The sequence below is a fragment of the Artibeus jamaicensis genome, unplaced genomic scaffold (genome assembly GCF_021234435.1).
Source record: "Artibeus jamaicensis isolate MK-2021 breed Jamaican fruit bat unplaced genomic scaffold, CSHL_Jam_final contig_475, whole genome shotgun sequence".
Lineage (NCBI taxonomy): Eukaryota > Metazoa > Chordata > Mammalia > Chiroptera > Phyllostomidae > Artibeus > Artibeus jamaicensis.
The window spans coordinates 5,833,557-5,851,113 of record NW_026521852.1 but is presented as its reverse complement, the minus strand read 5'-3'; the positions used below and the strand labels follow the sequence as shown (position 1 = coordinate 5,851,113).

Sequence of the window (17,557 nt, the reverse complement as noted above, 5' to 3'; positions counted from 1 at the left end):
TTCTTCCACCTTAGTTCATGTTCATGGGTCATACATGTAAGTTCTTTGGCTTCTCCATTTCCCATACTGTTCTTAACCTCCCCCTGTCTATTCTGTATCTATCATTTGTGCTTCCTATTCTCTGTACCTTTTCCCCCATTCTCCCATTCCCCACTGATAACACTGCACATGATCTCTGTTTCTGTGGTTCTCTTCCCATTCTAGTTATTTGCTTAGTTTTGGGGTTTGTTGTGTTTTTTTTAGGTTTGGTTGTTGGTAGTTGTGAGTTTGTTGTAATTTTACGGTTCATAATTTTGATCTTGTTTTTCTTAAATAAGTTCCTTAAATGTTTCCTATAGCAAGGACTTGGTGATGAAGAACTCCTTTAACTTCACCTTATCTGGAAAGCACTTTACCTGCCCTTCCATTCTAAATGATAGCTTTGCTGGATAGAGTAATCTTGAGTGTTCGTCCTTGCCTTTCATGACTTGGAATACTTCCTTCCAACCCCTTCTTGCCTGCAAGATTTCTCTGGGAAAATCATCTGACAGTCTTATGGGAACTCCTTTGTGGGTAACTGCCTCCTTTTCTCTTGCTGCTTTTAAGATTCTCTCCTTCTCTTTAGTCTTAGCTAATGTAATTATGATGTGTCTTGGTGTGTGCTCCCTTGGGTCCAGCTTCTTTGGGACTCTCTGTGCTTCCAGGATTTCCCATAAGTCTATTTCCTTTGCCAGGGTAGGGAAGTTCTCCTTCATTATGTTTTCAAATAAGTTTACAATGTCTTGCTCCTCATCTTCCCTTTCTGGCAGCCATATGATTCAGATGTTGGGACATTCAAAATGTCCTGGAGGTTCCTTGTGTTTTGAATTCATGTTTCTTCATTCTGTTCTGGTTGAAAGTTTTATTTCTTCTTTCTGCTCCAAATCTTTGATTTGAGTCCTGGTTTCCTTCCCTTCACTGTCAGTTCCCTGTACATTTTAACTTTTTTTCACTTTTTATAGCCTTCACTTTTTCCTCTGTTTTGCGAACATACTCAACAACCATTTCTGTGATTATCCTGATTACCAGTGTTTTGAACTCTGCATCTGATAGGTTGGCTATCTCTTTATCACTTAGTTGTATTTTTTCTGGAGCTTTGATTTGTTGTTTCATTTGGGCCACATTTTTTTGTCTTGGCATGCAATGTCTTACAATGTAAGGGGTGGAGCCTTAGGTATTCCCCAGGTGGGGCAACCCATGACACTGGGTTGTGGTGCTGTATGTGGGGAGGGGGTCTGAGAGGGAACGGTGCTTCTTGTTTAGCTCTTGGCTGGCCGTCAGCCACTTCCCCCTGCTACCCATCAGCAAATTGGGCCCTTCTCACACTGATTCCCCCATGGGTGGGTTTGTTTATATTCTAGGGCCCTGTGGCTCTCTCCAACAAACTTTCCTATGAGGTTGGGAGTTTCTCTCACCACAGTAACCCCCACAGGTTTTTTCAGTCAGAGGTTCTGAGGCTTTATTTCCTCATGCTGGAACCCTGGGTTGAATAGTCTTTCTTGCTCCCCAGTTGTTCCTCCCAGTATATTCTCACACAAATGTGGTACCATCCACTCTGCCAGCTGCAGCCTTGTCTGGTCCTCCTGCCACTGCCTTTTTAGGAGTCCTCTCCACCACAGCTGCCTCTCTCTGCCCCTCATACCAGTCTGGATGAATGTTTCGTGTTTCTTCTTTAACTCTTTTTTTTGTTGGGCTTCCATACGGTTCGATTTTATGGCAGTTCTGGTTAGTTTTTGTTTTTATATTTGTTGTTGTCCTTCTTATGATTGTGCAAGGAGGTAAGGTATACCTACCTATGCCTACATCTTGGCCAGAAGTCTTCAATGAATAATTTCTTTTTTAAAAAACAAGAAAAATATATAAAAGTACAAGTATTATACTCAAGTCCACATCAAAATTATGAATGAACAGAGAACAAACATCTGAAATCTAGCTGAACAGAAGTCCTATAACTAAGAATATACAGAAGAAGCCACATAGAGAATGGTAGGAGGGGCAGAGGCACAGAGTAGGTTGGTCTCACACCCACATGTGGGGGTTAAATATCAGGAGAGATATCTTGGCTGCAGAGGTCCCACCCTGAGGAGTGAGGGATCCCAGTGCTACACCTGGCACCCCAGCCTAGGTTTCCAATGCTGGGAATAGAAGTCACCATTATTTCTAGCTGGGAAACCAGCAGGGAGTATGGCGGAGTGAGATGAAGGCCTTTTGGAGTTCCTCTTACAGGGCCCACACATGGATTTACTCAGTGACTAATTTATTTTCTCTGAGGTCCAGTGCTCGGGCAGCCACTCTGAGAGCACCAGGGTCAAACAGGGAGAAACTGAGTTGTGTGGCTTCAGGGTGAGGTCTTTAGATACAGCTTTCTTCCAGATAAAAGTGCTGGCAGACACCATTGTTTCTTTGTTGAACACTCCCCTACCCAGCCTGCAGGAACAGGCAGGCGTCAAGTATGAAGTCTCCATCAACCTGGCTAAAAGTTTTGCCCCATCCTGGTGATTCCCTTAGACCCTGCCCCACCCAAATTGTTGGCCCACCCAAGCCTCTTCCAGTGGCTATCCAAACAAATGGCCTGTCTTGGCAGGCACAGTGGACTTTCCTAAAATCTCACAAAGGTGCACCAACCCCAGACAAATATCTGGTCTTGGTGTGCCCCATACCTTTTCTAAGCGACCCAAAGCCTAGCACCACTGGCAGGCAGCATTGGTTTGCAGGTTACTCTGTCCCAGTTGCCTCCAAATGCAGTTTAAGTGACAACCATCTGTAGATCACTCTGTAGCTCGTAGAGGTGGTACCAGGCCAGGCACAGGCAGCAGCTGACCTTGGCCTATACCAGAACACCTCCAAAAAGGCCCCAGAAACAAATACATTCCAGTGGCCAGCTTCAAAAAACACTAGAGCACCACCCAACCACCTCCACAAACACAAGTACCAGAGCCTGCCTAAAGGTAAATCACCCTCTGTGGGGTTTGACCCTTATAACAGTTCTTCCATTGTAGTCATGGCCATTCCCCAAAGCCAGTCAGCCTGAGAGTCAATCCCTCCTATTGATATGCCAACAACAATCAAAGCTCAACTACAGGAGAAGGGCATTCAGAACCCACACAAGAAACACCCCTGGAGCACCTTGCTCAGGTGAATAGGGAGATTGCTCCACTGAGCCCCAAAGGACACCTACTATGTGATGCCACTCTACCAAGACTGGGAGACAGATCTACCTAACACATAGAAACAAACATAAGGAGTCAGTCAAAGTGAGGAAACAAAGAAACACATCACAAATGAACAGAACAAAACTCCAGAAAAGGAAATAAACTAAAAATGGAAACAAGCGACCTACCAGATGCAGAGTTCAAAGCAATGGTTATAAGGCTGCTCAATGATCTTAGGGGAAGAGTAGATGAACTCAGTGAGAACTTTAACAAACAGATAAAGAAATAAAAATGGAGATAAAAAAGATTTTTAAAATGTCAGAAATGAAGAATACAAGAATTAAAATGAAGAATACATTAGAAGATTGTGGTAACTAAAATTGAAGAATACATTATAGGAAATCAACAGCAGATTAGATGAAGTAGAGAATCAAATCAGAAAACACCAAATCAGAGCAGAAAAATCCAAAAAATAAAATACCTTGCGGCGCATCCAGGACCACATCAAGCACATTGACATTCACATCATATGAGCACCAGAAGTAAAGGACATAGAGCAAGGGATTAAACACCTGTTTGAAGAAATAATGATGGAAAACTTCACTGACCTGACAAAGAAATAGACCTACAAGTCCAAGAAGCAGAAAGAATCTCAGACAACATGAACCCAAAGAGCCCCACACCAATATACATCATAATTAAAATGCCAAAGGTTAAAAACAAGAGAGAATATTGAAAGCAGCAAGAGAAAGGCAATAAATTACCTACAAAGGAGTGCCCATAAGACTGTCAGCTGATTTCTCAACAGAAACATTTTGCAGACGTGAAGGGGGTGGCACAAAATATTCAAAATGATGAAAAGCAAGGACCTACGACCAAGATTACTCTACCCAGCAAGGCTATCAGAGTCAAAGAAGAAATAAAGAGCTTCCCAGCCATGTAAAAGATAAAGGTGTTCATCACCACCAAAACAGTATTACAAGAAATGTTAAAAGAAACTTCTTTAATAGTAAGGGAAAAATATCAAAGATACAAATAATAAAATGGCAATAAGTGTGTTCTCCTCTGAAGTAGTCTGTGCCTCCCCACCTTCTTTCCGTGGTGTGATCTCTCTCTCTGGAGTGTGCCCGTACCTTTCTCTTCCCTCTCTTTTTTGCCCCCAGGTGCATTACCCTTCCTTTACTCTCTCCTAAGCCCTTCTTTTGTCTCTGTAACTTATTTCCTGAGCCCACATACCTCAGCTGACTCCTCTTTTCTACCTCTGTCATTTTCTGAATACATTTTCTCTTATAACTGGCAATAACTACATACCTATCTTCAGTTATTTTAACTGTAAATGGATCAAATGCTCCAATCAAAAGACATAGGGGTGGCTAAATAGATAAGAAAACAAGACCTTTATATATGCTGCCTCCAAGAGACTCACTTCAGGTCGAGACACACAAACTGAAAGGGATGGAAAAAAGATACTTTATGCAAATGAAATGAAAAGAAGAATCTGGCGTAACAATACCTATTCAGATAAAATAGATTTTAAAACAAAGTCTGGAACAAGAGACAAAGAAGGACTCAATGACTTCCGATCAAGATGGAGGCATAGTTAAACATGGCTCATCTCCTCATACAACCACAACAAAAATTACAACTAAATTATAAAACAACTATCACCCTGAATTATCAGAAAATAGAGCTGTATGGAAGTATGACACCCAGGAATTAAAGAAGTCACATTCATCTAGACAGGCAGGAGAAGCAGAGGTCAAGAGATGAAGAATGGGTGGTCCTAAACCCACATGTGGTAGATAAAAATCAGTAGGGTTACCATGGGAGCAAGAGATCACCAGACCACCTAGCCCGGAGTTCCAGTGCCAGGAACATACGTCCCCATAACTTCTCACCATAAAAACCAGTGAGGTTTGGGTGGCAGAAGACACTGCAGGATTCTCAGATATCTCCTCTTAAAGGGCCTGCAATGGACTTAGGACTTTTGTAGACTCACTCCCTCTGGTATCTAGCACTGGAGAAGCAGCAGGAAGGGTACCAGTGGCATATGAGGAGAAATTTAAGTATCTGGTATCAGAGTGAATGCCAGGGGAAAGTTTCCTCCAGGACAAAAGTCCAAGGGCCAGGAAGCAGCACTCTCCCCTTTCTGAGCCCTCCCCGGGAGAAAGCCATAGAGCAGCGATACCATATTGGGGACTCAGTCAACCAGGTTCACATGGGCTGCCGCACCCTGTGATTACCTAAGGCTCTACCCCATCCAACTTACTGGTGCACTTTTCAACAACAGGCTACATTACTAAGTCAGGGAGTCAAAGCAGCCCTACCTAATACATAGAAACAAACACAAGAAGGCTGACAAAATAAGGAGAAAGAAATATGGCCCAAACAAAAGAACTGAACAAAACTCCAGAAAAAGAACTAAACAAAATGGCAATAAGCAATCTATAAGATGCAGAGTTCAAAGCACTAGTTATTAGGATGCTCAAGGAACTTACGGGGTTCTTCAACAGCATAAAAAAGACCCATGAAGAAATGAAGGTTACACTAAGTGAAATGAAGAAAAATTTATAGGGAACCAACAGTGGAGTGAATAAAGCCAGGAATCAAATCAATGATTTAGAATGTAAGGAAGAAAAAAAACATTTAATCAGAAGAGCAACAAGAAAACAAAAACAAAAACAAAATGAGGACAGGTTAAGGAGTCTCTGGGACCACTTCAAATGTACAAACATTCTAATCATAGCGGTGCCAGAAGTTGAAGAGGAAGGGCAAGAAATTGAAAACTTATTTGAAAAAATGAAACAAAACTTCCCTAATTTGCCAAAGGAAATAGACATAGAAGTCTAGGAAGCACAGAGAGTCCCAAACAAGCTAGACACAAAGATGACCACACTAGGACATATCATAATTAAAATGCCAAAGGTTAAAGATATAAGAGGATCTTAAAAGCAGCAAAAGAAAAGCAGAGAGTTACCTACAAAAAAGTTCCCATAAGACTGTCCACTGATTTCTCAAAAGAAACTTTGTACGCTAGAAGGGACAGGCAAGAAATATTCAAACTGATGAAAAGCAAGGACCTACAATCTAGATTACCCTATCCAGCAAAGCTATCATTTAGAATCAAAGGGCAGATAAAGTGCTTCCTAGATAAAGTAAAGATAAAGGAGTTCATCATTACCAAACCATTATTATATGAAATGTTAAGAGACTCAAGAGAAAGAAGATCAAGACTGTGAACATTAAAATGGCAACAAATTCATAACTATCAACAACTGAATCTGAAACACAAAGTAAGTAAGTTAGCAGAAGAGAACCACTGCTATGGAGATCATTTGGATGGTTACCAATTGGGAGGGGGAAGGGAGAGAATGGGGGAAAAGGTACAGGGATTAGTAAGTACAAATTGGTAGGTACAGAATAGACAGAGAGATGAGTATAGGAAATGGAGTAGCCAAAGAACTTATATGTGTAACTCATGGACATGAAATAATGGGTGGATGGCTGGAGGGAATGGGGAGTCCTGGGTGGAGGGGGGCAAAGGGGGAAAAATTGGGACAAATGTAATAGCATAATCAATAAAATACATTTAAAAAAAAACAGCCCTGGCTGGTGTAGCTCACTGGATTGAGCATGGGCCTGCGAACCAGAGGATCTCTGTTCGATTCCTAGTCAGGGCACATTCCTGGGTTGTAGGCCAGTTCCCGGCAGAAGACGCACGAGAGGCAAGCATACATTGATATTTCTCTCCCTCTCTCCTTCCCTTCCCCTCTAAAGATAAATAAATAAAAATAAAAAATAAAAATAGAAGAACCCAGCAATTCCACTTCTGGGTATTTAACTAAAGTAACTCAAAATACTAATTCAAAAAGACATATGCATCCCTATGTTCATTCCCACATTATTTACAATAGCCAAGATATGGAAGCAACCTAAGTGTCCATCAGTAGATGAATGGATAAAAAAGATGTGGTACATGTATACAAAAGAATGTTATTCAGTCACAAAAAAGAGTGAAGTCTTGCCATTTGCAAAATCATGGATGGACCTAAAGGGTATTATAGTAAGTGCAATAAGTCAGAGAAAGACAAATACTATATGATTTCACTTAGATGTCAAATCTAAAAATATAATATAAATTAACAAAGAAACTAGAAACAGACTCATAAACACAGAGAACATTTCGATGGTTACCAGATGGGAGGAGCAGTAGCACAGGGGGAGGGGAGCAGGGAGTGATAAAGGGAAAAGGATTAAGATGTGCAAATTGCCAGTTATAAAAACAGTCATGAGGATGTAAGGTACAGCATGGGAAACACAGTCAATAATATTGTAAAAAGTATATATGGTACTGAATTATTGGAGTGATCACTTAAGTTATGTAAATGTATAATCACTATGTTGTACATCTGAAACTAATATAATATTGTATCTCAACTGTAAACGAAAAATAAAAAATTACTTTAAAAAAGTATAAGTACTGAAAAACAACAAATAAAACTACCATTGTCATTACCCACACACAGATGCTATGATTATCTGTAAAGAAAATCCTAAAGAAAAAAAAGCAATTACTGGAATTAGTAAGTCTAGTACAGTCTCTGAAATAAAATCAATTTAAAAATTTGCCCTGGCTGGTGTGGTTCAGTGAATTGAGCACAAGCCTGCGAACTAAAGGGTTTTCTGTTCCATTCCCAGTTAGGGCACATGTCTGGGTTGCAGGTCAGGTCCCCAGTGCGGGGTGAAGGAGATGCAACCGCATATTGATGTTTTTCTATCTTTCTCTTTCCCTTCCCCTCTCTCTAAAAATAAATAAATAAAATCTGTAAAAATTTTTAATTTCAAAATTTAATTATATTTCTAAATATCAGCAAAAATTAAACAATAAAATTTTAAGTGGATACTATATATATAAAAGTAGCAGTAAAATATATCAAGAGTCTAAGAATAAATCTAATCAAAGGAATGCAAACTCTCTATGAAGAAAATTATAAGACTTTACTAAAAGATGTTTCAGAAGACCTAAGTAAAAAAAGTGCTGCTATACCATGTTTACAGATTAGAAAATTTAACTCATGGACATGGACAACAGGGTGAGGATTGAGTGCAGGTGTGGGGGTGGGGAGGTTGGGTTGGGTGGAGGAAAGCAAAAGGGGAAAATTTGGGACTTTAAGAGAACAGGATGCTGGGAAGATGGCGATGGAGTAAGATGGAGCTGATGCTAGCGCCTGTACCAATGGGTGAAAATCCTGGCAGATCTATAGAGAAACAGCACAATAAACCATCGGTTACTCAGCATTTATGAAATGAAAAGACCAGAGATTGTGACCCATGCTGAAACACCAGACAGTGGCAGAGTCAGCTACTGGAGCTGGGAAACATGCGACCCCTGTGCTGCCACCAGAGCAACAGGCCTGGGAGCCAGGGAGTCAGGTACGGGAGCCGGACACTCCAAGCCCCTGTGACGGTCCTGGGCGACCACAGAGGAGTCAGGAACCGGAGCTGGGACATTCTCAGCCCCTGTGCCGATGCCATAGCTACTGGCCTGGGCAACAGAAGAGTCAGTTGCAGGAGCTGGGACACCGGAGGCCCCTGTGTTGCTGCCATAGAGACGGGCCTGGGCCCGAGGAGCCAGCTATGGGAGCCTGGACGTTCTCAGCCCCTGTGCCGCTGCCATAGCGACTGGACTGGACTGGACACTGGGGAGTCAGGTACGGAAGCCGGGACGCTCCAAACCCCTGTGACGGCCCTGGGAGGCAGAGGAGCCAGCTACGCAGCTGAGGCATTATCAGCCCATGTGCCACTCCCATAGCGACAGGTCTGGACACTGGGGAGTCAGGTACCGGAGCTGGGACATTCTAAGCCTCTGTGCCACTGCCACAGAGACAGGACTAGACTCCGGGGAGTCAGGTACGGAAGCCAGGATACTCCAAACCCCTGTGACGGCCCTAGGTGGCAGAGGAGCCAGCTACGGGAGCCGGCACATTCCCAGCCCCTGTGCCGCTGCCATAGTAACGGGCCTGGGTGCTTGAGGAGGCGGCTACTAGAGCCAGGACATTCAGCAGTGGTAGGCAACAAACGGAGGGACCAGCGCGAGAACCAGCATGAGAGTAGGTGGAGACGAAGAACATCAAGAAACTTCAAGGACTCTGCACCACTGAACTTCACAAGGATCAAACCACAGAAGTTCACACCATAAAACCAGGGTTTCAGAACAGTTCAATTTTAGAAGCAGAGACTAACAAGAAGAGTCTCAAACAATGGGAAGACAAAGAAACAATCCCCAAATGAAAGAAAAAGCAGAAACTTCAGAAAGAATGTTAGATGAAATAGAGGCTGATCAACTATCAGATAGTGAATTCAAAGCACTGGCTATTATGAAGTTCAAAGAGCTCACAGTGAACTACCAGAAACTACAGGGGAACTACAATGATCTCTGTGCAAATGATCAACATGAAAAAGGAAATAGAAAATATCAGCAAGGGACAAGAGGATGAGGAATACAATTTCCGAATTGAAGAACACAGTAGAAAGTTTCCAAAGTAAGATAGATGAAGCGGAGAATAGGATTACTGAGTTGGAGGACAAGGTAGAAAGCATCTCACAGAAAGAGCAAGAAAATAAAAAGAGGCTCAGAAAGAATGAAGAGGGATTAAGAGAAATGCAAGACAATATGAAATGTAATAATATACAAATAATAGGAATACCAGAAGGAGAAGAAGAAGAACAAGGGATAGAAAACGTATTTGAAACAATAATGAGAGAAAATTTCCCTAATTTGATACGAGAAAAATTCTGACAAATCCAGGAATCACAGAGAGTCCCAATCAAGAGGAACCCAAGGAGGCCCACTTCAAGACACATCATCATCAAAATGGCAAAATTCCAAGACAAAGAGAGAATCTTCAAGGCAGCAAGGGAGAAAAAAGAAATAACATACAAGGGAGTCCCAATAAGGTTAGCCACTGACTTCTCAATGGAAACACTTCAAGCAAGAAGAGAATGGCAAGAAATATTCCAAGTAATGAGAACCAGAGGCCTACAACCAAGGCTACTTTACCCAGCAAGGCTCTCAATCAAGATAGATGGCCAAATAAAAAGCTTCCAAGACAAAAGAAGTCTAAAAGAATACGCCTCCACCAAACCACCTCTACAAGAAATACTAAAAGGACTGCTTTAAGGAAAGGAAGGATAAGAGGGAGACAGAGAGGAACACAGGTACGAAAATGGCAATGAATAAGTACCTATCAATAATAACCTTAAACGTAAATGGATTAAACGCTCCAATCAAAAGACACAGAATAGCTCAATGGATAAGAAAGCATGACCCACACATATGCTGCCTACAAGAGACCCACCTCAGGACAAAAGACCATCACAGACTAAAAGTGAAAGGCTGGAAACAAGTTTTCCAAGCAAACGGACAAGAAAAAAAAGCTGGGGTAGCAATCTCATATCAGACAAAATAGACTTCAAAAAAAAGGCCATAAAGAGATACCCAGAAGGTCACTTCATTATACTCAAGGGAAGAATCCACCAAGAAGAAATTAACATTGTAAACATATATGCACCAAACATAGCGGCACCCACATATATCAAGAAAATCTTAGAGGACTTCAAGAAAGATATTGACAGCAACACAATTATAGTAGGGGATTTAAACACCCCACTATCAAAAATGGACAGATCTTCCAAACAAATTATCAACAAAGATATTGTGGCATTAAACAACACCCTAGATGAAATGGACTTAACTGATATATATAGAGCCCTTCATCCCAAAGAAGCTAAATACACATTCTTTTCAAATGCACATGGAACATTTTCAAAGACAGACCACATGATAGGACACAAAACAAGCCTCAAAAAATTCAAGAAAATTGAAATCATACCAAGCATCTTCTCTGACCACAAGGGACTGAAATTGAAAACCAACCCCAAAGAAAAAAACCCAAAGCACCCAAAATCATGGAGACTGAATGGGATGCTACTAAACAATGAATGGGTCAAGAATGAAATTAGGGAAGAAATCAAAAAGTTTCTGGAAAGAAATGAAAATGATCTCACAACAACCCAAAACTTATGGGACACAGCGAAGGCAGTCCTGAGAGGGAAGTTTATAGCAATACAGGCCTACCTAAAGAGGACAGAAACATTTCAAACAAACAACCTAACCCTATGCCTGCAAGAACTTGAGGAACAACAACAAAGACAGCCCAGAGCAAGCAGAAGGAAGGAAATAACCAAGATCAGAGCAGAATTAAATGACATAGAAACTAAAAGCACAATTCTAAGGATCGATGAATCCAGGAGTTGGTTCTTTGAGAAGATAAACAAAATAGACAAGCCTTTAAGTAGGCTCATCAAGAAAAGAAGAGAGAGGACTCAAATAAACACAATCAGAAATGAAAGAGGAGAGATTACAACTGATACCACAGAAATAGAAGGGATTGTAAGCAATTATTATGAAGAACTGTATGCCAAGAAATTTGAGAACCTAGGGGAAATGGACATATTTCTACAAAATACAATCTTCCAAAACTCAGTGAAAAGAAGCAGAAAATCTAAATACACCAATGACAGCAAAAGAAATTGAAGCAGTAATCAAAAACCTCCCATCACACAAAAGCCCCGGACCAGATGGTTTCACAGGAGAATTCTACAAAGCATTTAAGGAAGAGCTAACCCCTATTCTCCACAGACTATTCCAAAAAATCCAGAAGGATGGAAAACTCCCAAATTCTTTTTATGAAGCCAGCATCATCTTAATTCCAAAACCAGATAGAGACACAACAAAGAAAGAAAACTTCAGGCCAATATCGCTGATGAACATAGATGCTAAAATCCTCAACAAAATATTGGCAAATCACATCCAACAATACATCAAAAAGATCATACACCATGACCAAGTGGGATTCATCCCAGGGATGCAAGGATGGTTCAATATTCGCAAATCAGTAAATGTAATACATCACATAAACAAAAGCAAGGACGAAAATCACATGATCATATCAATAGACACAGAAAAAGCTTTCGATAAGGTTCAGCACCCATTTATGATAAAAACACTCAGCAAAGTGGGAATACAGGGAGCATTTCTCAAAATAATAAAGGCCATATATGAGAGACCTACAGCCAACATCATACTCAATGGACAAAAACTTAAAGCTTTTCCACTAAGATCAGGAACAAGACAAGGATGTCCACTTTCACCACTTCTATTCAACATAGTATTGGAAGTTTTAGCCACAGCGATCAGGCAAGAAAAGGAAATAGAAGGCATCCAAATAGGTAAGGAGGAAGCAAAACTGTGTCTGTTTGCAGATGACATGATAGTGTACATGGAAAATCCTATAGAGTCTACCCAAAAACTGCTCAAACTAATTAACAAATTTGGCAAAACAGCTGGTTACAAAGTCAATATCCAGAAATCAAAGGCATTTTTGTATACCAACAGTGAATCAGCAGAAGCAGGAATCAAGGAATAAATCTCATTCGATATAGCAAAAAGAAAAATAAAATATCTGGGAATAAACCTAACTAAGGAGGTAAAAAACCTGTATGCAGAAAACTACACAGCCCTGAAGAAAGAAATCAAGGAAGACACAAACAAATGGAAACATATACCTTGTTCATGGATTGGAAGAATTAACATCATCAAAATGTCCATACTACCCAAAGCAATATACACATTCAATGCAATACCTATTAAAGTACCAATGGCATATTTCACAGACATAGAATAAACACTTCGAAAATTTATATGGAACCATAAACGAGCCCGAATAGCAGCTGCTCTTTTGAGAAAGAAGAACAAAGTAGGAGGGATCACAATACCTGATATCAAACTGTATTACAAGGCCACTGTAATCAAAAGAGCCTGGTACTGGCATAAAAACAGGCACATAGACCAATGGAACAGAACAGAGAGCCCAGAAATCAACCCAACTCTCTACAGTCAATTAATATTCGACAAAGGGGGCAGTAACATAAAATGGAATAAAGATAGCCTCTTCAGCAAATGGTGTTGGGAGAACTGGACAGCTACGTGCAAAAAAAATGAAACTTGAGCACCAACTTACACCATACACCAAAATAAATTCAAGGTGGATAAAAGACTTAAATATAAGCCATGACACCATTAAAGTCCTAGAGGAGAACATTGACAAGAAAATCTCAGATATTTCACACAGCAACTTTTTTACTGATATGTCCCCTAGAGCAAGGAATGTAAAGGAAAGAATAAACAAATGGGATCTCATCAAAATAAAAAGCTTCTGCGTGGCTAAAGAAAACAGTATTAAATTAAAAAGACAACCAACTGTATGGGAAAACATATTTGCCAATGATACCTCAGACAAAGGTTTAATCTCCAAAATATACAAAGAACTTACACAACTCCACTCTAAGAAGACACCCAACCCAATTAAAAAATGGGAAACGGACTTGAACAAACAGTTCTCCAAGGAGGACATACAGAACATTCAGAGACACATGAAGAGATGCTCAATATTGTTAGCTATCAGAGAGATGCAAATTAAAACCACAATGAGACGCCACTTTACACCAGTCAGGATGGCTGTCATAAACAAAGCAACAAACAACAAATGCTGGAGACGTTGTGGGGACAAGGGGTCCTTAGTCCACTGTTGGTGGGATTGCAGACTGGTACAACCATTATGGAAAACAGTATGGAATTTTCTCAGAAAAATAAAAATCGACCTGCCTTTTGACCCAGCAATTCCACTGCTAGGATTATACCCCAAGAATCCTAAAACATCAATTTCAAAGAACCTATGCACCACAATGTTCATAACAGCACAATTTACAATAGCCAAGAGTTGGAAGCAACCTAGGTGCCCATCTGTAAATGAATGGATCAAAAAATTGTGGTACATATACACAATGGAATTCTATGCTGCAGAGAGAAAGAAGGAGCTACTACCTTTTGCAACAACATGGATGGAACTGGAAAGCATTATGCTGAGTGAAATAGGCCAGGTGCTGAAAGACAAATACCATATGATCTCACCTTTTACAGGAAGCTGAACAACAAAACAAACAAGCAAGCAGAAAAAAAAACAAAAACAAAGACACTGAAATAGAGAACAAGGGGACAGTGACCAGAGGGGAGAAGGAAGGGAAGTTAAGGGGAAAAAGGGGGAGGGATTTGGAGGAACAAATAGGAAGGACACAGGGACGAGAACTAAGGGGGGTGGAAATGGGAGGGAGGTGGGGAGCGAGGGGCGGGGGAGGCTGGGATGGGAGAAACAGACAAAAAACTGTACTTGAAAAATAACTAAATAAAATTAATTAAAAATTAAAAAAAAAAAAAAAAAGAAACACAGATGAGAAACACCAACATTGCAATAAGCAGAAGCTACACAATAACTGTATCACTTTTACTTTCCAAACACATTTATCAAGACCTGGCAAGACATTGCTCACAATTGAATAAACAAAACTAAAATCAGAAAAAAAAAATTATTGTATACAAGAGCATGTTTATAACATTGTACTGAATGACTGCTGAAACTATCATTCTACCTATGATAATAAGATAGACAACAAGAACAGTAAAAAAAAAGAGAGAACAATAAAATATTAATTTTTTTAAAAAAAAGCTTAATATTGTAAGGATGACAATTATGCCCAAAATGAAATACAAATTCAATGTAATCCCTACTAAATTCACAGATTTTTATTTATTTTTTCTGTGTGGAATTTCACAAGCTGATTCTAAAATTTATATATTTTCAAGGCAAAAAATTTCTGAAAACTGCCTTTTTAAGGCAAAATTAATTTGAAAATAGCTGGATAACTTTAAAACACATAAAGCTGGAAATATTGGAAGAACCTGCTTTACCAGATCAGAAGGTTCATAAATCTATAATACTTGAAGTATAGAATTAGATCAGAGATAGACAGACCACAGAGAACAGATCTTTATGTTTGTGTAAACATGATGTATATATGACAAAGATGGTATTGCAAAACTATAAAGAAAAGCTGGTCTTTTCAGTAATTTCAATAAATGACAATAAATGGGATGCTGGGTGTTCTTACGGAAAACTGTGAAACTGAGTCCCTTATACTTCAAACCATACACAAAAATCAACTTCAGATAGATAGACCTAGATTTAAAAGGCAAAACTATAAAGTTTCTACAAGGGAATATAAAAGAATGCCTTTATGATCTTGAAGTCAATAAAGGTTTCTTAAACAGGATATAAAATTCAATATCCATAAATGATAAGATTCATAGATTCAACTACACTAATATTAGGAATTTCTGTTCATCAAAAGGCATCATAAAGAGAGTCAAAAGACATGGGAATGACAGGAGATACTAATTATCTGCAACACACACCCCTGATGGACTGATATTCAAATATAGTTGACCCTTGAACAATGTGGGTTTGAATTGTACAGATCTACTTATACACAGATTTTCTTCAATAAATGCTGTAAATGTATTTTCTCCTCCTCATTATTTTCTTAATAACATTTTTCTTTAATGTACTTTATTGTAAGAATACAGTATATAATACATATAACTTACAAAATATGTGTTAATCAACTATGTACATTATCAGTAAGGCTTTTCTGGTCAAGAGTAAGGTATTAGTGGTTAAGTTTTCGGAAATTCAAAAGTTAAAGAAGAAATCTCAACTTCGTGGAGGATGGGGTAGAATGTGGGAGGGGTGTGGTGCTCCTAACCATAGCCTTGTTCAAAGGTTAACTACACCTACTCCTACAAATTAAAAAAAATGAAAGAGAAAAGACTTGAATAGAATTCACAGAAGAGGAAATCCTGATGGATAGACAAATGAAAAGTTGCTTAATCTCATTGGGAATCAGAGAATAATAGCAAAGTAAAATTACAATGAGATACTGTTACACATCTACCAGATAGACAAAAATCAGTCTGAAAAGGGCAATAATGAGCCCAGGTGACAAGCAAAAAAACTTTTTATACAATGCTGATGAGTGTGCAAAATAGTGCAACCACTTTGGAGAGCAGTTTCACATTATCTAATGAATGTAAAGGCATGAATACTTTATGACCCAGCAGTGTCTGCTCTGGGTAGACATCCAAGAGAAATACATGTGCATTTGCACCAGAATATATGTCAAAGAATACTTACAGTTTTATTATATGTTAACAAAACTTTATTAAATCTACATATATACTGTGTAAAAAACATTATCCTATTGATTGACTTTAGGAAAGTTGAATGACTCACAGAACACATATATATTTTTGCCATTTAATTATTTTCTTTTAGTTCCTAATTTTTCTAGCTTTAATTTTACCACTGTATTCACACCAACATCCTCAAGTAGTGTAACATCTCTTGAGATAAAGGACTGGTTTTTCCCATAGCTGCCAGTTTATAATAATAGATCTAAGTTTTTATTCTTTCAATTTGAAGTATTTTTATGACCTAGGATATGATCTATCTTGATGAATGTCCCATGTGCTCTTGAAAAATATGTGTTCTGTTGTTCTAAAAGAATATTTAAAAGAACATTGTTCATAATAGCCAAAAACTAGAAATCATTCATACATCTCTCAAGAGTAGAAATGATAATGGTGTATTCATATAATAGAATATTATACAACACTGAAAATAAATAAGAGCCACATCATAGATGAATGAATCTTAAACAAAATATTGAACAAAATAATAAGAAAAACATAATATATTCAGTATGATTTCATTCATATGGTATTCAAAAACAGACAAAACATATCATATTTTAAGACACTCACTGAGTGGTAAAATTGCAAAGAAAAGCAAGGAAAAATTACCATAAAAGTCAGAATACTGCTGACTGGTATAGCTCAGTGGGTTGGGTGCCATCCCATGAACCAAAAAGTTGCCCATTGACAGTTGATTTCTGGTCAGGGCACATGACAGAGTTGCAGGCCAGGTCCCAAGTTGGGGGCATGTGAGGGCAACCAATCAATGTTTCTCTCACACATCAATGTTTCTTTCCCTCTCTTTTTCCATCCCTTCCCCATCTCTAAAAGTAAATGAATAAAATCTTTTTTTAAAAAAGTCAAAATAGCCCTGGCTGGTGTAGCTCAGTGGATTGAGCGCAGGTCTGCAAACCAGATGATCACAGTTCAATTCCCAGTCAGGGCACATGCCAGGGTTGCAGGCCAGTTCCCTGCAGGCCAATTCCCAGCAGGGGACGCACTAGAGGCAACCATACATTGATGTTTCCCTTCCTCTCTCCTCCTCCTCTAAAGATAAATAAAATCTTAAAAAAAAAAAAAAAAGTCAAAATAATGTTATTTTTGGAGGGGGTTGCAACCGATAATGACCACATGGCAAAAGGCTTCTGGGATTTCAGAACTGTTCTATTTCTTGACTTGG

General features: G+C 39.2%; 1 protein-coding gene across 1 annotated transcript in view; it reads right to left on the bottom strand.

Moving 5' to 3' along the window:
• COPA (COPI coat complex subunit alpha) overlaps positions 1-17,557 on the bottom strand; it is a 79,005-nt gene that overhangs the window by 19,117 nt on the left and 42,331 nt on the right. The gene's annotated exons all lie outside the window — the stretch shown is intronic.